The 23,263-nt window shown below is 38.7% G+C and overlaps 1 long non-coding RNA gene across 1 annotated transcript; it reads left to right on the top strand.

Annotated features, from left to right (window-relative positions):
- Window positions 1-17,960: 17,960 nt before the first annotated feature.
- On the top strand, window positions 17,961-21,134 carry LOC117276995 (uncharacterized). Its single transcript, XR_004507268.2, has 2 exons — window positions 17,961-18,074; window positions 20,424-21,134. It is a non-coding gene; the product is annotated as an uncharacterized lncRNA (long non-coding RNA).
- The last annotated feature ends 2,129 nt before the right edge of the window (window positions 21,135-23,263 follow it).

Here is a 23,263-nt window from a genome sequence, read left to right as displayed (position 1 = left end):
TGCTTAGGTATCACGAATCATGAACATGTTTAGTAGAGTCTTGCGGATCAATACGGAGACGCCCGTACTTATCTTCGAGAGGCCACCAAACTATTAGAAAACCTCACTTTCTTACATTCTTATCGTGTGGATTTGTTGCTTCCGATGTTTGAAACGTGACACTTCTATTCTCTCATAAATGGGGAGGACACGTGCGACCATATCAGGTGGACACCCACCAGTACAATAAGTGAGGGACGCGAGAGGTTGGGGTCGTAGTAGAGGCTGAGGTATGGCTCGTACTATAGCCAGAGTAGCACCTGTAGAGCCACCAGTTTCTCCAGCTGAGGAGCAGGTACCGGATGTTGTTGAGCTGGTAGGACCAGCTCAACCACCAACAATTCCCATTGTTGGCCCTAGACTTCAGGAGGCATTGGCCCAGATTTTGATTGTGTGCACGAGCCTGGCTCATGTAATTCCTATCCTTGTTTCACCAGTCACTTCATAGGCTGGGGGAGCTGCCAGACTCCTACCGCCCGTACTCTATAGCAGCTAGCTCAGGGTGACCAGAAGAGATTAAAAAGCAGTGGAGTTGCATTTACTACCTTTCAGCTGACTAGGGCAGCCTCCAGATGGTGGCAGGCCTATGCGTTGAGCAGGCCAGTTGGCACGGCGCCATGTACATGGCATGAGTTCTCAGTTTTCATCTTAGAGATGTTTGTTCCACAAACTCGTAGAGAGGAGTTACGTAGATATTTTGAGAAGCTACGCTAGAGATATATGACTGTGACTTAGTATGATATGAGATTTGCAAATTTGGCCCGTCATACTATATGGTTGGTTCCCACTGAAAGAGAGAGGCTCAGGAGGTTCATTGATGGCCTCAACTATGGCCTATGTTACAGTTTAACTTGAGAGGTCGAGACTGATGTAAGGTTTGACCAGGTGGTCGAGATTGCTAGGCACCTGTAGTCGGTTCACAGGCTTGACCGCGGGGAGTGGGAGGGAAAGTGGCCTTATGGATTTGGTGGTTTTAGTGGCACTTTATCTGGAGGTCAGTCGCATCACATCAGAGGTTGTCCTTAGAGACTCGCTCAGATGGCTCATCAGGTTCCTCATGGTGCATCAGCTAGCCATGACTCTTACAACAGTCAACCAATTCAGTTGTATTTCAGTGCACTCCCAACTTAGAGCTCATATCGTGCTCCATCAGTCCATTGGTATCGGGTTCTTCCAGTGACTATCTAGTTCTCGGGGTCTGCTGCAGGCCCCATAATCATTTTCATCTCGAGGTTGCTACGATTGTGGAGAGTTGGGGCATGTGAGAAAGTATTTCCCCCGTCATTACAAAGATCGAGTACAGCAGGGGGCCAGGCTATGACTCCTTCACCAATCGCTACACCACCCGCTCAACCAACTCGGGGTAGAGGTCATGCGGGTCGAGGTCGTCACAGAGGGGTAGGCCAGACAGGTGGTAGTCAGGCTCGATGCTATGCTTTTCCTGTCAGGGCAGAGGCAATTTCTTCAGATGTAGAGATCACAGGTATTTTTATTTCAGTATGCCATAATGATGCTTCAGTATTATTTGACCCTAGTTCCACTTATTCATAAGTGTCATCATACTTTGCTCATTATTTGGACATGCCCCGTGATTCTTTAGTTATGTCTGTTCATGTATCTACACCGGTGGGTGATTTTATTATTATGGACCGTGTATATTGGCCGTGTGTGGTGACTATTGGGAGTTATGAGATGAGGGTTGACCTTTTATTGCTCAGCATGGTTGACTTTGAAGTGATTTTGGGTATGGATTTATTGTCTCCATATCGTGCTATCCTAAATTGTCACGCTAATACCATGACGTTGACAATGTCAGGGGTACCAAAGTTAGAGTGTAGAGGCTCCCTAGATTATGTTCCTCGTAGAATGATCTCACATTAGAAGGTTCAACAGATGGTTGAGAAGGGATGTTTAACATATTTGGCCTTCATGAGGGATATTAATGTTGATACTTCTACCGTTGAGTTAGTTCCAGTAGTTACGGACTTCTCAGATGTGTTTCCTGCAGATCTGTCGGGCATGCCGCCGGATTGGGACATCGACTCTGGTATTGAATTGGTGCTGGGCACTCAGCCCATTTCTTTTCCACTATATCGTATCGCACCAGTGAAGTTAAAAGAAATAAAGAAATAGCTTCAAGAGTTGCTTGATAAGGGTTCATCAGGCCTGGCGTGCCTTGGGGCGCACTAGTTCTATTTGTGAAGAAGAAGGATGGTAATATGCAGATGTGTATTGATTACCGACAGTTGAACAAAGTTACAGTCAAGAACAAGTACCCACTACCGCGTATTGATGACATATTTGATCAAATTTAGGGTGCTAGAGTGTTCTCTAAGATTGATTTGAGGTCTGGGTATCATCAGCTGAAGATTCAGGATTCAGATATTCTAAATACGGCACTCAGGACCCGCTATGGTCACTACGAGTTTCTAGTGATGTTTATTGGGATAAACAATGCCCCCACAACCTTTATGCACTTGATGAACAATGTATTTCAGTCATATCTTGATTCATTCGTTATCGTGTTCATTGACGACATTTTGGTGTACTCGCCTAGCCAGGAGGATCATGAGCAGCATCTAAGGATTGTACTCAGGCTTTGAGAGAGAAGAAGTTGTATCCTAAATTCTCCAAGTGTGAGTTTTGGATCTATTATTTGGCGTTCTTGGGGAACATGGTGTCCAGTGAGGGGATCAAAGTAGATCTGAAGGAGATTGAGGCAGTTCAGAGTTGGTCTAGACCGTCTTCCGCTAGAGATTCGAAGCTTCTTGGGTTTGGCCGGATATTACCGCCATTTTGTGGAGGGTTTCTCGTCTATTGCTGCACCTTTGAGTAGAATGACCCAAAATACTACTAGAAATTCGGCAAAAACTGATCGCGGTCGACTGACCAATTTTGGTCGGTCAAAGAAACGGCCAAAAAACCGGCTAAAGTCAGTCGGTTAAATATTTTATTTTTTAATTTTTTTTACGAAACCGACCAACTTTGGTCGGTTTTCTTTAGCACAAAAATGCGGAAAACTATTTTTGAGTTCTGCGAAAATTATTGTTCAAGAAACCGACCAACTTTGGTCGGTTTTTTATTTAAAATAAATTAAAACTAATATTAAAAAAACGACCAAAATCGGTCGGTTAATTCGGCCGGTCATTTTAGAAAACCGACCGAATTCGGTTGGTAATTTTTTTTTAAAATAAAATCGACCGACATCAGTCGGTTATTTCCATGCAAAACTACAATTAAAGAGTATAAATAAAATAAAAGACAGTCTTAAAATAAAATACACCAATGGTCTAGTGGTAGAATAGTATCATGCCTCAGTACAGACCCCGGTTCGATTCCCAGATGGTGTATTTTTTAATTACATAATTAAAATACCGACCGATTTTGGTCAGAAAAAATCGACCAACTTCGGTCGGTTTTTTCAGCAATTACTTTTTAGAATTTAATTGAAAAATCGGTCGGAAAATACCGACCAAAGTCGGTCGGTTAGCTCTACCGACGTTACGATTACCGACTTCCATGAATCAGTCAGTTTTTGGTAGATGTTTGCCAATTACCGACCAATATCGGTCGACTTTCCCAATTAGTTTAGTAGTGGAAGGGTGCCCCATTCAAGTGGTCGGAGGAGTGTGAGGAGAGCTTTCAGAAGCTCAAGACTGTATTGACTACAGCCCTAGTGTTGGTATTGCCTACGGGTTCGGGGTGTTACACCGTGTATTGTGATGTGTTGTGTATTGGGCTTGGTGCGGTGTTGATGTGGGAGGGTAGGGTGACTGCCTACGTGTCTTGGTAGTTAAAGGTTCATGAGAAGAATTACCATATGCATGACTTATAGTTGGCAGCTATTGTTCACGCATTGAAGAATTGGAGGCACTACATGTACGGTGTTCATTGTGAGGTCTATACCGACCATCGGAGTCTCCAGCACGTGTTTAAGCATAAAGACCTTAAATTGTGGCAATGGAGATGGTTAGAGTTGCTGAAAGACTATAATATCACTATATTATATCATACAGGGAGGCCAATGTAGTGGCTGATGCATTGAGTAGGAAACAGAGAGTTTAGAAGTTTGGCATATTTGCCAGTGGCATAGAGGCCACTAGCCATGGATATTCATGCCTTGGACAATCAGTTTGTGAGATTGGATGGTTCGAAGCCCAACCGTGTTCTTGCTTGCGTTGTGGCTCAGTCATCATTATTGGAATGCAAGGCTCGTCAGTTTGATGATCCTCACTTGCTGATGTTGACGGACATGGTTCAGCGGGGTGGAACCAAGGATATTGGAATCTACAAGTCAACATTCCAATGCATTAAACCGTTCGTCGATACGACGTCGGAATAGAGAGATATTCACATTTTTATGAGACGCGCAAGCACCTTTCTTAGGACCCACAAAGTCGGTGGAAGCTTACCTTGTTATATAAATTAATAAGTTTCATTTCTAAATATTATTTTCGACCAAATCAGACCTTCAAGCAGCTCTAAACTCTCTCTAAGCATATCCTAAAGATTCATACACAAATCCAAGGTCAAACCATTTAAGTTCTTCATCAAAAGTATTGTAGAGTTTTTCTTGGAGTTTTTCTTGCTATTTAAAGGTAATATCTTCTTCTTCTAGATGAGTTTGATCATATCTAAGCCCTTGCTAAGTTGTTTGAAGGTAGAAGTTATGAGTTGATGGTCAAAAGACGTATAGAAGTTGTGATACCATGTTGGACTATTTTGAGGTATTTTTATGATGTTATTGTGGGTGGAGTTTTGGGAGATTATATATATATGTGTGTGTGTGTATGTGTGTGTGTGTGTGTGTGTTTGTGTGTTGTTGTTGTTAATATGTAACGTGAAGAGAAGAAGAAGTGTAGATTAGTGTTTTGTTGCTAGTTAAGGGCCGAGCTTGTCATTCGATATATTGTAAGCTAGCCATTCCTAAGCTTAATGTTGGCCCTTTTGTTGTTGTTATATTGTATTGTTAGGCATTTATCATATTGTTAAGGTGATGGATATATGGATTAAAGATTGCTTGTTATTGTTGATGTTGCTACCTTGAGAGAGGTGAAAGAAATGGGGGAGATGTTGTCCGATTAGCAGTAGAACAAGCTTGTCACGTGGTAGATAGTTGATATGTTACTATTGTTGATAGTAGTATTATTTTCATTGGTGTAGATTATATTGAAGAGGATAGTATCCCACCATCTTTGTCAATGGATCGACTTAAAGGTATGTAAGTCTTTCCCTTTCTTCTTCCAGCATGATTCCATAGTGACATCACCCTTATAAGATGTTCAAGGGGACGAGTGAGCCTCTAATAGTTTAAAAGTGAATATAGATAAGAAACGAGTTACCCGTAGTTGTAATCCATGGATAATTCCTAGAAATAAGTAGAGACCTCAGGGAACCTATGTTGAGTCTACGGCGAGAAGTATAGCCTTCGTTTAATGGAAAATTATAAATGGCTCACGAGTAGAGATTACGTATAGAGCCTATGATCTTATGAAATGGCCAAAGTAGTATTCATTGGTTAGTGAAGGTAGCAATGGAAGATCCCTAATGCTAGAGAGATATGTAAATTACGAGATGTGACAAGTTGCTTAACAAGAACCTCCTTTAAAGACTGTGAATGAGCAAACTAACGATGGAAGAATAGATCGTATGTTGAAGAACGTAAGGTCACATAAGTTATGAAACACATTGTACTACCTAACTAGTATGATGAGTTGACGAATAAGATGAGTTGCTTGAAATAATATGAAATACGAGCCTTACGTTGTACCAAATAAATTTGTAAAGGTAAGATTAAACGAATCTCGAAAGCCTTTTACTAGTATGTCACGACGGATGTGTAAATCTGAGAGTAGTTATGAGTTTCCTTAAAGCTAATGAGTAGGGATTACGAACTACGAGTTACCGAAAGTAGTAGAAGAAGTTATACATTATAGACATGAGTACCTAGCTGGTAAGATATTGACTATTGGATGTTGTTCTAATGTTATTTATTCATAAGTATGTTCCTTATGGATAGTCTATTAACGCGTAGGGGGTAATAAAGGTTAGCCTGTGGACAGTCTATGAAACGTATAGGTAAGATAAAGGTTGTCTATGGACGGTCCCATGTGTACGCATAGTCTGACCCAAATATTTTGAGCCGTACGGATGGCCTGCCTTGCTATGCGTACGTGCCACTAGATAGTAATATTGTAGTATGCCTTACAAATGATCTACCTTGCTACGCGTAAGAGCCATATTGTGTTCTTATAATAAGTAAAAATGACGATGCAACAAGAAATCACTAAGCTACAATTGATAGAAATAGTTCAGAATCTTATGATAAGTTGAGTTGTTCAATTAGATTGAAGGACCAAGTGGTCCAAGTGATAGTGATCTAGTAAGTCGATCTATAGTACGTGGTAAGCTCACTCGTATTCTTATCATTCAATAGACTATTTTTGTATTCATTCATGTTTTTACAATTTTCATAATTTATTTATATGTATTGTTTTCCGCCTTACATACTTGGTACATCTCATTGGACTAACGTCCCATTGCAGAGGCGCTACACTTCAAGCTTGCAGGTGCAAGTAATTAGTTTGATGAGCCCTCAAAGTAGAGAGGATTGATATTCAGCGGGAAATCGGTATGACTCCATCTCTTCTGAAGTATAGCCGAGTCTAGAGGTCATGATATCATATTTTTTATAGACTTAATGGTAGGCCGGGGCCTTGTACCGACGATATTTTGGTGTCAGATATTCTTAGAGGCTTTGTAGACATACGTTTAGTATGTATAGTATGCCAGTGGTCTTGTCAGCCCTTATTTATGTTTTCTTTCTGGGTTGTCCAGTATTGATACTCATAGTGGCCTCCTCGACCCGAACATGTATTGATGTTTTGAGTATGATGGCTAGCTTATATGACTCTTGGCCGCCTACGATATATTACGAGTTGCGGCCATGTTAGCATATGTATGTTCTAGGTTATGTCCATCATTCAAGAGTTGCAGAGTGGTTCGCTCGGGCCAGTACGACATCAGGTGCCAGCCATGCCTTACCTAGGTTGGGGTGTGGCAAGAACTATCTTGAAAAAAGAGTTATGCCGATATGATGTTTTGTGATGTTTCTTAAATGGTGGGCGAGAAGGTTTTGCTCAGAGTTTCGCCTATTAAGAGTGTGATGAGGTTTGGGAAGAAGGGAAAGTTAAGCCCTCGGTATATTGGTCCCTTTGAGATACTTCAGAAAGTTGGAGAGGTGGCCAACAAACTTGCATTTCCACCTAGTCTATCAAGTGTTTACCCAGTGTTTCATGTTTATATGCTCTGGAAGTATTTTGGGGACCTGTCGCAAATTTTGGATTTCAGCACGGTACAGTTAAATGGGAATTTGACTTATGTTATGGAGCAAGTGGCCATTTTTGATCAGCAGGTTCGAAAGATGAGATAAAAGGATATAGCATTAGTGAAAGTTCAATGGAGAGGTCAGCTGGTCAAGGAGGCTACTTGGGAGACTGAGTAGGAGAGGGGATCAGCTATCCGGACCTTTTAGAGACTATAGGTATGATTCTAGACCCGTTCGAGGACGGACGTTTGTTTCAGAGGGGGAAAATGTAACGACCCAACCGGTCATTTTGTGTATTGTAGCCTCGCTCCCCTATTTATTGATTCTTCTCTGATCAATTATGGTTGTGTGACTTGCCGGGTTGGTTGGATTGGTTGCGAGTATGTTTCGGAGTGAATTGAGATACTTAGTCCCAAAGTTGAGGGCTTAAGTTGAAAGAGTTGACCGGAGTTTGACTTTTGTATAGCCGACTCCGGAATGGAGTTTTGATGATTTCAATAGTTTCGTGTGGTGATTTGGACTTAGGCATATGTCCAGATGTTGATTTAGAAGTCCGTAGATTGGTACTCATGATTTTCCTGACTTGAGATGTGACCGTTGATTTGGTAATGACCATTAAGTATTCCATTTGAGGAGGTATCTGATAATTAAGGACTTTGTGTTCGGTGTTCAATTGTAGACTGTATTATTTTCCTCTATTTGTTCCCACTCTTTACTTACCATGTTTCATACTTATCTACCTTATTTTATTTGATTTATTGGACCACTAGTAAGTGTCATTGTGGACCGCTCGTCACTACCTCTTCGGAGTTAGGCTAGATACTTACTGGGTACGCGTTGATTTACGTACTCACGCTATACTTCTGCACTGAATGTGCATGTACATTAGGTGGTCATCTTGGCGCATTGGCGCATATGCTGAGGGAAGTTTATGGTGTGCTGCATTCTACGCTACGATTCGCAGCACACGAAGTCTCCATCTTATTCAGTTATTATATTCTTGTCTATTTTATATTCCAGACAGATGTTATGGTAGTGCTGTATTATTCTAGTAGATACTCATGCTCGTGACACCGGGTTTTGGGTGTCATAGTGGATGTTTATTATTTTATTTCACGTTATTATTATCACTTCGGTTTAAGATTTATTTATATTCGGAAATTTGGTAAAGAAAAGCACAGGTTTCTATGAGCGCTAAATTTTATTCTATTTATTTAATAAAATTCCTGATTTGAAAAATTAAAATGGATAATTTAGTAGAGGTTCATGCGTTGGCTTGCCTAGCAACACAATTGGGCGCCATCACGACCTATTATGAAATTTGGGTCGTGACATCAACACCTGAGTTTGGATTGAATTCATGTTTTCTTATTCTTCAACTTTATTTGTGATGATGTTTTCCATGATTATGAGTGGTTTACTTTAGGGCTTGACAGATATGGTGTTTTAATTGATATTTGTGGATTTTAACTTTAGTTCTTTGCATGAATTATTTAATCTAATGAGGAATATTTTGGGTGATTATCCTTGCATTATCTTGTTTGATTTAATTTGGTGATTCTTTTAAGTAATCGAAAGAGCTTGCTAAATTGTTGATTAAATCAAGTTAAGAGAATATTTGAGAGGCATTTTCATAAAGACTAGTCCATTAACGCGTTCTTGCATATTTTCACAGTGCTTTATATTAGTTCACCTCGTAGAGTTAAGATTTAATCGAGAGAGGAGTCTTGGCTAGACGGTTGAACTAATCATCGAGTGAATTCATGAGAATCATTAGAACATTAGAGTGAATTGACCTAGAGTTAATTCTTGAATAGCTATCTTGCACCTATCCTGTCACGATCCTTGTTTCTCCCATTGATTATTTTGTTGTTGCTCAACTCTTGTATTTCTATGATCAATTGTTAATTGCTTTAGTTTTCATAGTTAGTTTTAGTTATTAATCATTCCAACAAAAGTGTTAATTATCCTGGATAGCGTTAAGCCAGAAATTACTTGAATATTATTTAAGTTTAATCCATGTGAAGACGATAATTAAACTATAATATCTTTGGCTAGCGACCATCAACTTCGTGTTGTGTTTTGTGCTCGTTAAATTTTGGCACCTTTGCCGGGGTTTGGCAAAAAATAGTGTTCAAAATAATATTTGGTTCTAATGCGGGAATTAATTTTTTTTTAGTTAACTTGTCTTCAAGATTTTTTTTGTTGTACCTGACAAGTGCTAGGGATAAATTGAAGAATTATTCTTGATATTAAACTCTAATTGTTGTTGAAGATGGAGTACAAACAGCCTAAGAAAACAATTGAAGAGTTAGCAGCTAAACATTATCACACATTTGTTATTTGTTTTAAACGTAGTGGAAATCATTTATGGGTTGACTGTCAAGTAGGTAAGTATTCCTTCTATGGTTCATCTTTTGAAAAGTCTCACTCTATTTCTAGTCTGTACAGGTATGAGGTTTCATATGGGCACAATCTTAACTCTAGTTGGGATGAATAACCTTATTATGACTGGAATGAAAGCTAATGAGACAACCACCTCAAGAGGAGAATGGTAGATTAGGAGAGCTTATGTATAGGTACATGAATAGTGTTGAAGAAAGATTTATACAAATTGATGAAGCCATTGTAAACCTAATAACGCAAGTGAGTCAAATAGTAAGTATACTTTCAGAAAGATCATTGCGTTGCGATAGTGAATATATGGAGGAGATGCCCTATAAGAATGAGCCCCGAGAGGATCAGCATCTACGGAGAGAGCTTTCCACTTTACAAGAGGACTCTGATTCAACCGAGACGATTGAAAATATAGATTTGGTTAAGTGTGAAGCAATGGAAGAAGAGTTCAAGCCCCCATCCACCTTTCTACATTCACAACCATTAGTAGAAGAGAATGAGAAACAAATGGTCTTGGACATACCGCATGAATATTCACATAACTTTTCTTCTTTGTTTTCTTATTCTAAAATTGATCATGTGAATTTTATTTTTAGAGATTTACAGGAAGATGCATAGATTGATCACCGGTCAAAACGAGGTCAAGCAAGAAAGAAAAGAGCGAGTCTTATATATTACTCAAATGAATTTGTCCTAATGAGATCTATAAAGAATTTCAAGGAGCAGAAACGAGGAGTGAATTTAGAATTAGGGTTTGAGTTCATAAGTTCTCGAAAATAGAAAATATTCAGGGGAGTTTCCTTTACCTCTTGCTTTTTACTTGTGTGTCATGGGGACATGACACAATTTAAAGTGCGGGGTGGGGGATGTAAATATGTGTATATATATATTTTTTAATCTATATGTGTTTTTCATCATTCTTTGAGCTTGTAATCCTATTTTCTTTGGCAACCACACTACAACCTTGGCCCTGTTTTGTTTGAATTAATTATTTGTTTGAACCATTTACCTCTCTTAAGCACTTGAATTTTCTATGAGCTTGTTAAAGCTAAGTGGAGGTATGATTGAGTTTTGAGTAGAACTGAGAAAAATGGAGAAAGGTGCCCTGTTTGTAAATTTGTGAGAGCCACATGTAAGGAATTGAAATAAAGAAGAAAAAAAATGAAGTTTCTTGAGGAAACAAATATCAGAACTTTGAAAAGAACAAAAAAGAGTTTGTATATGTATTAGGAAAAAATTCGATTCCTTGCTAGAGGTAGTTCTCATCTTATATGTGCTTAAAGAAATTGAGAGTTTGGCGTTATTAGGTTGTGAAAGTTGGGATTTGGTTCAACATAAGTATGGGATTTGAATTGTTAATGTATATGTATTAAAGTTCTTAGGGATGTATAGTCACTATTTTCTATATGTATCCTACCAGTCTCGTAGCCTACATTACAACCAATTAAAGTCCTACTTGATATTTGAGAGAATTAGCTAAATTAGTAGAGCATTACACTATAGACAAGCCTATGGTGCGTCTTCTGTGTCACTTGAATCTTAATTCTGAGAGTGACTGAATTCTTTCTATCTTGAGTTCCTAATTATTTTTGAAGTTTATTGTATGTGGAACTACACTCTATTATCTGTGTGAGGGCACATGACTTGTGAAGGAAAGGTAATGTCTTTGGATTCTGTGTGTTAGTAAGTGAATAAGTTCTTGAAAATAATACAAGGTGCTTTTGAGTTTATTCTTGAGGATAGGACGTTACGGTATGGTGCTTAGTCTGCTTTAATTATTCTTCGTAGGATGAGTTAGGAGAGTTGCCTCAAAAATGTCATCTCTATGTGAAGTGTAGTTTGATTACTCGAAGACGAGCAATGGTCCAAGTATGGGGTGTTGATAGTAGGCTAGGAACTCACGTTTTAAACTACATTTTGCACTCCAGTTACTACACTTTGATTGTATTTGAGCCTAATTGCTAGTAATTTGTACTTATTACGTGTGTTATGCTGTGTAGGATGTGATTTCAAGTGGAGAAAAAAGTTTGGAGCTAAAATGGATGATTTGGAGCTTTGAAGTCTTAGTAGATATAAAAATTTGAGAAAAACATCCTACTTTGGAAAACTTGGACTACCATGCTGTAGGGCGCGCCGCGAGGTACGGGGTGCTAGTGCAAAATTGTTATATCTCGCATTTTTGTACGTTAAAGTTTCGTCTTCAGTTACTCGACGTAGACTCGGTGATGAGATTATCTTGAGGTTAACGTATTTATGCTATTTATAACAAGCGATAAGTAAGTTCCGTGAAGGATAAAGGGTAAACGAATTAAAGAAAATGAGTTTCGTCGAAGATGGTAAATTTTGGATATAATACGATCCGAGCCATAATACCCGGTGTTTATAGACTAGTACCATACAAGGTACCATATGGCCATGATAGTATGATGTATAAGGTGTATTAAAAATAATTAGTATTTTACGTAATTTGAGATAATTCTTAATTATGTGGGTAATTGGTTAATTATCGGGTAACAGGATATTACCTAATTAACTAATGAGTTATGGGATAAAATTAACCCCACCCCCACGTGGCAGCAAGCCACTATCAAAACAAATGACTCTTAGTCATTAGAGGTAGGTGGCAACCAATTCAAGCATAAGGAATTTTTAAATCAAAGAAGGCTACATATCTTTGGACAATTCAAAGATAAGCATTGTAATTCAAAGCAACTATATATCTTTTAGCAATTAAATGATACACATCTTTCACCATTTAAAAGAATAGCAACGTAGAAGGCAATCTGAAGCAACGCAGAAGGGTACAGACCTTCAAATATATAAATAGAGATTTCATAGTATTTTAAGCAACGTGAGAATTTGCAATTTTAAGAAAGTACGGTGTAACCCTTCTCAAGATTATCACACGATTTTTTTCCTACTCCAGGTATGTTAAGGCTAAGACCTCCTTTATTTGGCATGATCCCTACGATATAAGCGAAACGAGAAAATGCAAAACTTCCATAAATGACTCTATTCATAGGAGTATTAGAGGTGCCTATGTTCTTGAATTCCCATGTATCTTATTATCACATCTTCTGTTCATGGGTCCCAAAAGAATACGTAGTTGATAAAGTTTATCCGAAAGATATATTGAGCTTAGTAACATATTTTTATGCATTTCATTTATTTATACATGTACATTTATCCATGACCAGATAGCATTATATACGATATATGTACTTATATGTATAGGGGATAGGGGAAAAGGTTACGACGTTATATACGCACCACCACCTGATCAGCTAGTATATGTTGACGATGTTGCCCACAGTGGCCGAGATGATATGATGGGATTGCCTCAGAGGATTGATGATGTTATGTACACCTATACCTATGCATGACACGATATTTATACGAACGTGCATGACATTATAAATGTTTCAAAATTTACAAAGTTATTTAGACTTACAGACGGAATTCTTTATTCCATATTTTCTCTATGTCTCTTATGTACTGATCTTCATTCCTTATATACTCAGTACATTATTCATACTGACGCCCTATTTCCTGGGGCCTGCGTTTCATGCCCGCAGGTGCAGGTAAGCAAGCTGACGGTCCCCTTTCTTAGGATCCTTGGTCAGCGAGAGTTGGCATGCTTTATTTGATCCGGAGCTGCTTTTGATTTTGGTATGATAATCTTGTATACATATATGGGTATGACGTGGCCCAGTCTCGTCCTTGTATAGTTGTATTTTCTATTAGAGGTCTATAGACCGTTATGTATAGTTGGGTAGTATGTGGCCTTGCCGGCTTCCATTTTTGGGTATATAGTTGTCTATAGCAGCCTTGTCGGCTCACCCTACATATGTCTTTTGGGTAGATTTCCCTGATGTATGTTATTCTCATAATTCAACAGATGTTATTCATGTTTATATCTTATACGCATGCTCAGGGGTGTTCGACATGTAGAACTCCGTCACCCGTCGCGGCCCATCGGTTTGGGTCTTGAAAAAAGTGATATCAGAGCAGTTCTATCCTAGGGTTGTCTACAAACTGTGTCTAGTAGAGTCTTGTTTATGGGTGTGTTGTGCACCACACTTATAAACAGGAGGCTACAGGACATATAGGATGTTATCCTCTCTTCTTATCTTAGATCGTGCGATATAAGAATTCATGTTCCTAATAATATGTTATATTTTCAGCGATGCATCCAAAGACTACAGCCGCCCAGAAGGGAAAGTCCTTGGCTGGTGAGATTACTAGTCGAGCGCCACGAGTTACCAGGGCTCTGGGAGAGTCTCATAGTAAGATTCCATCTCAGACTTCACATACCCTGCCCTCTCCAGAAGGGCTCCGAGGGGTACCAGCTCCAGCGCCCGCCCCTGTACGTTCAACTACTCAGCCAGATGCACCGGGTCAGGAGATGAGAGATGTTGTTCAACTATTAACTCGATTAGTAGTCGCACAGGCTCGACGTCAGGAAGTAAGTATTGGTCATGCAGATAGGTCCGTCAGTGCGAGGGTTCGTGATTTTATTAATTTAGGCCCTCCGATATTCATGGGGGCAGATCCAAATGAGGACCCTCAGGTATTTATTGATAGAATGCAGAGGACGTTGAGGGTAATAAAGGCCACTGCGACTGAGTCAGTTGAGCTAGCTTCCTATAGACTCCAAGATGTTGCAGTTAATTCGTACGAGTCTTGGGAATTGTCCAGAGGTGAGGATGCCCCTCCAGCAGTATGGCAGGAGTTTACACAATCTTTTCTTCTTCATTATCTACCACCAGAGCTTAGACGGGCTAGAGTTGATAGGTTCTTGACTCTTCGGCAGGGTAACATGAGTGTTCGAGAATACAGTCTTCAGTTTGATTCGTGGGCCAGGTATGATCCCATTATTGTATCTAAGATGGAGAATTGGGTTCACCGGTTTGTGATGGGGCTAGAGCTGCACTTGCTTAACGATTGTATGTCGGTCTCATTTCAGCCAGACATGGATATTTCTCGTAGTGAGGCATACACTCAGGGTGTAGAGGAGCGTAAACAGAAGTAGAGGTCCAATCGTGAGCATGATAGGGCCCAGAATAAGAGAGCGAGGTCTTAGGGTCCTTCTGGTGAGTTTTGAGGTGGTCAAAGACAATAATACCCGAGGTATCTAACCCAGCCATCGGCTAGCGCGCCCCCTCAGTTTGGTGGTAAGAGATTGGATCGTTCCAATCTATCGTAACGGACCTAATAGAGTTAGATATGGTAGAATTTGATGTTATAATGGGTTCGGATTGGTTAGCTTCTTGTCATGCCAACGTTAATTGTAGATCAAAGATAGTCCTATTTTAATTTCCAAGGGAGCATGTTTTGGAATGGAAAGGTAATACGGCATCGCCGAGAGGTAAATTTATTTTCTATCTCAAGGTAAGGAAGATGATCAGAAAGGGACATATTTATCACTTAGTTCGGGTTCGGGATGTGGAAGTAAAGTCACCTACCATTCAGTACATCCCTGTGGTTAATGAGTTTCCCGATGTTTTTCCCAATGAGAATCTGGGTCTTCCGCCAGAGCTAGAAATTGAGTTTGCTATTAACCTACTACTAGATACTAATCCAATATCTATTCCTCCCTATAGAATGGCCCCCGCAAGGCTGAAAGAGCTGAAGGAACAACTAAAGGACTTACTTGAGAAAGGCTTTATCAGACCTAGTACATCACCGTGGGGAGCACCTGTGTTATTTGTAAGGAAGAAAGATGGTTTCTTATGGATGTGTATTGATTATAGACAGTTGAATAGGGTGACGATCAAGAATAAGTACCCGCTCCCGAGGATTGATGATTTATTTGATCACTTGCAAGGTGCCAAGTGTTTCTCAAAGATATACTTGAGGTCGAGGTACCATCAAGTAAGGGTTAAGGAGAAAGATATTCCGAAGATAGCATTCAGGACCAGATACGGGCACTTTGAGTTTCGTGTTTTGTCATTCGGTTTGACCAATGCCCCAGCAGTATTCATGGATTTGATGAACCGTGTGTTCAGACCCTTTTTAGATCTATTCGTAATTGTATTTATTGATGATATATTGATTAATGCTCGTTCATAGGCTGAGCATGCAGATCATTTGTGTATTGTGCTCAGAGTTCTACAAAAAGGGAAGTTGTATGCAAAATTCTCTAAATGTGAATTATGGTTGAACTCTATAGCCTTCCTTGGGCAAATCATTTCGAGTGAAGGTATCCGGGTTGATACATAAAAGATTGAGGCAGTAAAGACTTGGCCTAGACCCACGACACTGACTGAGGTTCGTAGCTTTCTTGGTTTGGCAGGTTATTATAGGAGATTTGTAGAGGGATTTTCTTCCCTTTCAGCACCTTTGACAAAGTTGACTCAGAAGGAAGCAAAGTTTCAATGGACTGATGCTTCCGAACAGAGTTTCCATGCATTGAAGGACATATTAACTTCTACACCGGTTCGAACGCTCCTAGAAGGGACTGATGGTTATGTTTTTTTATTGTGACGCTTCGAGCGTTGGATTGGGTTATGTACTGATATATCATGGTAAGATTGTAGCTTATTCTTCTAGACAACTAAGAAAGCACAAGAAGAACTACCTGACCCACGATTTAGAGTTAGCCGCGGTGATTCATGCACTAAATATGTGGAGGCACTACTTGTATGGCATTCATGTTGATATTTATATAGATCATAAGGGCCTCCAGTGTATCTTCAAGCAAAAAGAATTGAATTTATGTCAAAGGAGATGGTTGGAGCTACTTAAAGACTATGACATTGAAATTTTATACCATCCGGGGAAGGCAAACGTAGTAGCCGACGCCCTCAACCGTAGATCTATGGGTATCATGTCATATTTACAGCTAGAAAAGAGGGGAATAGCCCATGAGATTCATCAGCTAGCTAGTCTTGGAGTTCGGTTACTGGACTCAGGTGATATTGGAATTACTATTCAGGATACGACAACATCCTCTTTAGTAACTGAAGTAAAGGAACGCCAGTACGAGGATCATGTGTTAGTTCATTATAGGGATACCACCCCTCAGAAGGAGAAGACACTGTTTGAAATTACAGAAGATGGGGTCCTCAGATATCGAGGACGATTATGTGTCCCTAATGTTGCAGGGCTGCATCGGCAAGTTATGGGAGAAGCTCACTATTCTCGTTATTCTATCCATCCAGGAGTGACAAAGATGTATCATGATATTAGGGAAGTATATTGGTGGGATAGAATTAAAAAGGATATAGTGGAGTTTGTTGCTTAGTGTCCTAACTGTCAGTAGGTTAAGATTGAGCATCAAAAACCCTGTGGATTATTGCAGGCTATGGAGATTCTGACTTGGAAATAGGAAGTAATCAATATGGATTTCATCGTAGGCTTACCTCGTACCTAGCGTAAGTTCGATTCGATATGGGTGATTGTTGACAGGCTTACAAAGTCAACCCATTTTCTGCCTGTTAGAACTACATATTTCGCAGAGGATTATGCAAGGCTTTATATTAAGGAGATAGTTCGACTACATGGTATCCCTGTATATATTATCTTGGATAGAGGAGCTCAATTTAAAACTAACTTCTAGAGGTCCTTCCAAAAAGGATTGGGGACTCAGGTAAGTCTTAGTACAACATTTCATCCCCAGACGGACATGCTGAGCGTACTATTTAGACACTTGAGGATATGTTACGAGCTTGTGTGATGGACTTAAAGGGTAGCTTGGATGATCATCTACCGCTTATTGAGTTTGCATATAATAATAGCTAACATTCCAATATTTAGATGGCTCCATACGAAGCTCTTTACGGACGGAACTGTAGGTTGCCTATAGGGTGGTTCGATGTTGGGTAAACTACGTTAGTAGGAACCGAATTGGTACAACAGGCAATCAAGAAAATTAAGCTTATACAGGAAAGGCTACTAGCAGCTCAGAGCCGTCAGAAGTCTTATGCGGATAATCGACGGCGAGCCTTGGAGTTTCAGGTCAACGACTGGGTATTCCTAAAGGTATCACCGATGAAAGGTGTTATGAGGTTCGGTAAGAAAGGAAAACTTAGCCCTCGGTACATTGGACCATATAGGATCATACGCAAGGTAAATTTTATTAAATAAATTTAAGGCCTCTTATTGAGGTTTGTTTAGGCCACAAATATCGTTGAGCCGCCTCTAAAAAAAAATACCTCTTTTATATGCAAGTCTTTAAAAGTTATCAAAAATCAAAGATTTTAAAATGGTGAGGTATTTTATTGCAGATTCCAAAATGTATGTCTGATGAAGAATTTCTAATTAAGGGGAAGAATCGTACAACGATCTTAGTCTACACTCTTGAAGGAAGGTAAATAATATCAAATTTCAGAACCCTTAGAGAAGAATTAAAGCAAATTCCAGAACGATATTTTCCACGTCATGATTCAATCACTGCCAGTACAATCTTACCTTTTCTTTTCGAATATGTGTATGTTTTTAACAGTCATGGGTTTCAATTTAAAGATTTGTCTTGTTACAAATGGGAATGATGGTTTAAACTTATAAAAGGCTAGTTACCAAAACAGACACAAAAATGTATCTGAATAATTTGTTCTTTTTGTACACTTATTTTTAGTAGGGGTTGGTACGTTTATCCGAGATATTGTAATTGACCTTAAAGCCACTATTCTTTAATATAGTTAAGTAATATTCTGAAGGACATACATCTCATTGTTCTAACATTAAGCAGCTTGAAATTTCCAAAAAAAGGAGCAAAAGGTAAAGAGAATGATTCAATGGACTCAAATGAAAGTACAAGAAACTGACAACAAAACGAAATCACACGTTTAATAAAAGCAATGCAAAAAATAAGAACTCCATATGAAATAGAAAATAATTCAAAGCAACAAATTAAATTAAAGCTTTAGATCCAAATCAATCTCGGTCTCTTCTTCATTCTTTTCTGCATCTTCCTCTCCCAATCCCATCTTCCTTTTGTTATTTCCACCACGATTATCGTCAACCTTAACTGGTGAATCCCTTACGCTGAAACCCTTTGCACTATTTTTGTTCTCAAACTTGAGGGAATTCTCCAAAGGAGCACCTCCAATTCCAAGATTATTTTCTGTCCTAAAAAGTGTTGAGCTTGATGATGACCACTTTTCAGGGTTAAATCGATAATTATAACCCAAATAAGAAGACCATTGATTGTAGGGAGAAGGCTTATGAATAGCGGAAGAATAACCTTGAACACCAAGGGATGATCTACTAGGAAAAGAACCATGAAATGGCAAATGTGTGGTGTAACTTGAGTAGGGATTATAGTAAGGGTGATAATTGGGAGGGCCAAAAGGAGAAACAACATCAACAAGTCTGTTTCGCCTTTTAGCCAAAGCTCTCTCTGGTTTATGAGCATTTTGATGTCCTCCTAGGGCTTGAGAAGTGGAGAATCTTTTCTCGCAGAAGCTGCAAGCAAAAACCCTAGTTTTAGGCGTTGCCTCATTAGAAGACTCACTAGCAGGAGCCGAAGTTTTCATGCTAGAAGTTGAATTAAAAAGATTGAGTTCAAGATTTGAGGCACCATTATTGACTTTAAGATCAAGAAGTACACCAGCAGATGATAATTCATGTGGCTTTAACTCAGATCCTAAATCCATAACTTGACCTTTCATTTTCTTCGTGTTTGTGTCGATCTCTTCAGAGGCAGCAGAGATGCTAGAGGCCTCAGAAGAGCATGTTTTTTTTATTGAAAAGGCATCCATTGTCTCTATACTAAAATCTTTATGTTCTTGGTACTTCATGAAAGAATGAAGAGAAAAGATCTTTAAATAGACAAGGTGTAATATACAAAATACTCCAAATATGGGAAGTTAATCATTAATCCATGGCGTTACAAGTTAGAAATTCAAACTACCAACTCCTAGTTAATGGGGTTCTACATAGGATCATATCAACTTTGCTAGAAATAATAAATTCATTAAGATATTGCAAATACTCGAATCTTTCTTTAATTTAATTGCCGGTGTTATTGTACAGAAATGGTAATATAGAGATTAACTGTCTTATACTCACACGTTTATTCAGTTCCTTTTGGAGTTTGAAATTATGCACTTTATATAGATAAATCTTTTACCAAATAAGCATCCTAAGATACATGTATAGCTGCGTCACTGTCTGTCTCTAAAAGGAATTCCTATTCAGATCGGTATTCTATCTTGCAGTTTAATTAATTTCTAGCTGCATATAATTACATCAAATTTATTAGAAGTGAAACTATTGATCTCTTAAATATTTGGAGCAAAACTAGAGTGGAAGTATTCCGCCATATGTACGTGTTACGATATGGTAATTATCACATTCATTAATGACTTTTCCTTTTTAAAATGATCATTCTGATTTTGAGATTAATGCATCGGACTTTCAAATTTGAACTATTTGATTGTATGCCATCTCATTGGGCCTATCCTTTTCTCACGCCATGAACATTACAAAACCTTTGATATTTAAGTGTGGTCCAAATATCTAGCAGCGAGGATATTTTTTATACCAAAATTTGACGGAGGATAAAAATGATCTATTTCTAATAGTTTGACGGTATTTGATGGTAGTCTAGAAACTCACATTTTAGCCCCGTTTTGCACTCTAATTACTGCACTTTACGTGTATTTGAGCTTAAATGGTAGTGAATTATACTCTATATGTGTTTTATGCCTTGCAGAAAGTGTTTCTGAGTTAAAAAGATAATTTATAGCTAAATGGAACAATTTGGAGTCGTGAAGTCTGAGTAAATGCCCAAGGAATTAAACTGGAATCGCGTTCGGGGGTCGAGGACCACGTCTGGATATCAAAAAGTGCACGGAAAATTTACTCTAAGAAAACTGCACTACCGCGCCGCACGGTGTGGCACGGCAGTATAAATTGTTCCTGGCAGACGATTGATAAGCTCTCTGATAATCCCCACAAGCGCGCAGTTATGGTGCGACGCTAGGTGCAGCGCACCTCTGTATTTTTTCCAGAGTATTTTTCTGTTTCGGGTTGGAAATGGTAGCTTCTTCCAGACCCACTTTTACACGGTATAAATACACCAAAAATACGTTTTTGAACGGACTTTTGACCTATGAAGGATTTGAGCAGCAACTAAGGCAAGAAGACACAAGAATTTATCAAGAATTCGACCAACAATCGGCGCAATACGAGAGTTTGTATCGAATCATTAGCATTGATGTTTTCTATGTCTTTGAACCTTATTGAGATAAATTTTCCATTGCTGTGGAGTAATTTCCCTTAGGGAGTTGGCAGATATGGTGTATTGATAACTTAATTAGGACTTCGATTCTTGATAATTGTTTGAATTAATCGATAGAGCTTTAAATCGTATTATGAAGTTGTTCATTATTTTTCTTAATCGAAAGAGGATCTTTATATTGAATTTCTTTACATCGTATGCTCTAGTTTAAATTTGTGATTCAACTAGGTAATTGAAAGAGCCTCTTGAATTATTAATCGAACTAGAAAATAGGAAAATATTCGTGAGAAGTTGCCCTTTAGACTAAAATCATCATTTTATTCATTGCAATTGTTCACCGCGCTTCAATTGGATTAATTGCTGAAATTAACGCTTAATCGAAAGAGGAACTTTAACTTCAAGTGTAATGTTTAAATCCAATCCCTATGGAGACGATAATTTAACTATACTATCTTTGACTAGCGAGCATTAATTTTGTGTTGTGTTTTGCGCTCTCCAAATTTTGGCGCAGTTGTCGGGGATTGAAAATCAATAGTGTTTAAAAATAGTTTTTAGTACTAATTCAGGAACCAATTTTAGTTTATTGTATTCAAACGTTCACACTTGTGTGCAGGATACAGGCTTAACTTCTCTGGTGTATGAATCAATCTTCTTCAAAGGAAGTGATCCCCTACGAACTGGAGTTGGAGAAACACCTGCGATAACTGAGAAAAGAAAGAGGATTCATAGAAAATTTCTTAGAGAAATCTTCAACCCAAGATTACATGGCTAAGAAAAGTGATGATAGAGTGGACTTGGCTGCAGAGGTAGTACAATAGAGAGAACAAGCTATACGGTTAACAGCTAAAGGAGCCCTTAGAGCTATTGACGAGACAGTCGAAGAGGATGGGGGTCAAAGTTTCAATCTAAATTGACTCTTGGTTGAAGACCGATTTGAAAATATGGCCCCAGGCCTGGGAGATCATTAGGTGACTATGGCAGACCAGTCTACAATCAGGGACTGTCAAGTGTCAGACCTCCAGCAATAGTAGCAAATAATTTTGAGATGAAGCAAAGTTTGATTCAAACCATCTAGAACAACTGTGTCTTTAGAGGGAAGGTGAATGAAGATCCTAACACTCACTTGATGGACTTTGAGGAAATCAATAACGCCTTTCAGTACAATGGAGTGTCAAAAGATATAGTCTACTTAAGGGCATTTCCCTTTTCACTGATGTATGTCGCGAAGCACTGGCTTCGAAGATTACCAACTGGATCTATCAGGACATAAGAAGATATGACAAAAAAGTTTTTTGACAAGTACATCCAGGTTTTTCTTCGAGTTCTCAAGGACCACCAGATTTTCAGAACTAGCTGAGGCATCAGTACCAGCAATACCAGCCACAACAGTCAAAGCAATCTAGTATGGAAAATCTCATGAAGGCGTTAATTAGCAAATTAGATGAGAAATTTAAGACATAGGGGGCAGCCATCCCAAATTTAGAAAGACCGTTGGGGCAGATTGCAAAATTGTTATCAAAGAGGGTGATCTACGTTCAATCCACACTCAATAGTGAGTGGAAACGGTCGTTGGAAGAATGGTACCCAACAAGAGTTGGAGTCGATTTCCACTAGGAGTTAAATATGGGTGTTGAAGTGTACACTTGATGAGAGTAAGTGAAATAGCTCAATTGCTCTTCCAAACAAGGGATTTTTATTTTCTACTTCTAAAATTAACACTAACAATTATCAACTAAGAAGAAACTAGAAAACGAGTAATTATTTTTGATGTTTTTATCAAATGGGTAAAAAGGCCCAGGGATGTAACCTTCACCTAGGTGTTAGCCTAATGGGTAAATCATGTTAATACTTGTTTTAGTGACCGAGGTGTATTATAACTCTCAACACTAGATTACCCACTCAATACCTCTCAGTTATAGAGTGATTTTGCCCAAATTGACTTTCTCAAGCCCAATTGGCTATCACTTCAAATAGTTGATATGAGCTCAAGTCGGATTTTTTCTATCTCTAGTTCAAACCCTTTAATTACACTAGCCAAAATTCTAACTAGACCAACTTTTTGTTTGCCAAGTTTTTCTAGCCTAAGTCTCTCTTTCACAAGTAATAACCAAGTCAAATAGGTATGAATCAATATTTACAACAATTAATTCTAGAAATAATGCACGAACAAGGCTAAATAATAAACACTCAATCATAAACAAACATTAAATTAATCACCCATAAGGTTTACACACTAGGGTTTGGTTACAACCCTAGAGAAATCTAGCTACTCATGGAAAATATTGAAGAAAACAAAAGACAAGCACTAATTT

The sequence above is a fragment of the Nicotiana tomentosiformis genome, chromosome 11 (genome assembly GCF_000390325.3).
Source record: "Nicotiana tomentosiformis chromosome 11, ASM39032v3, whole genome shotgun sequence".
NCBI classification, from domain to species: Eukaryota; Viridiplantae; Streptophyta; class Magnoliopsida; order Solanales; family Solanaceae; genus Nicotiana; species Nicotiana tomentosiformis.
Note: the sequence above shows the minus strand (reverse complement) of the source record. Positions and strands in the feature narration are given on the sequence as shown.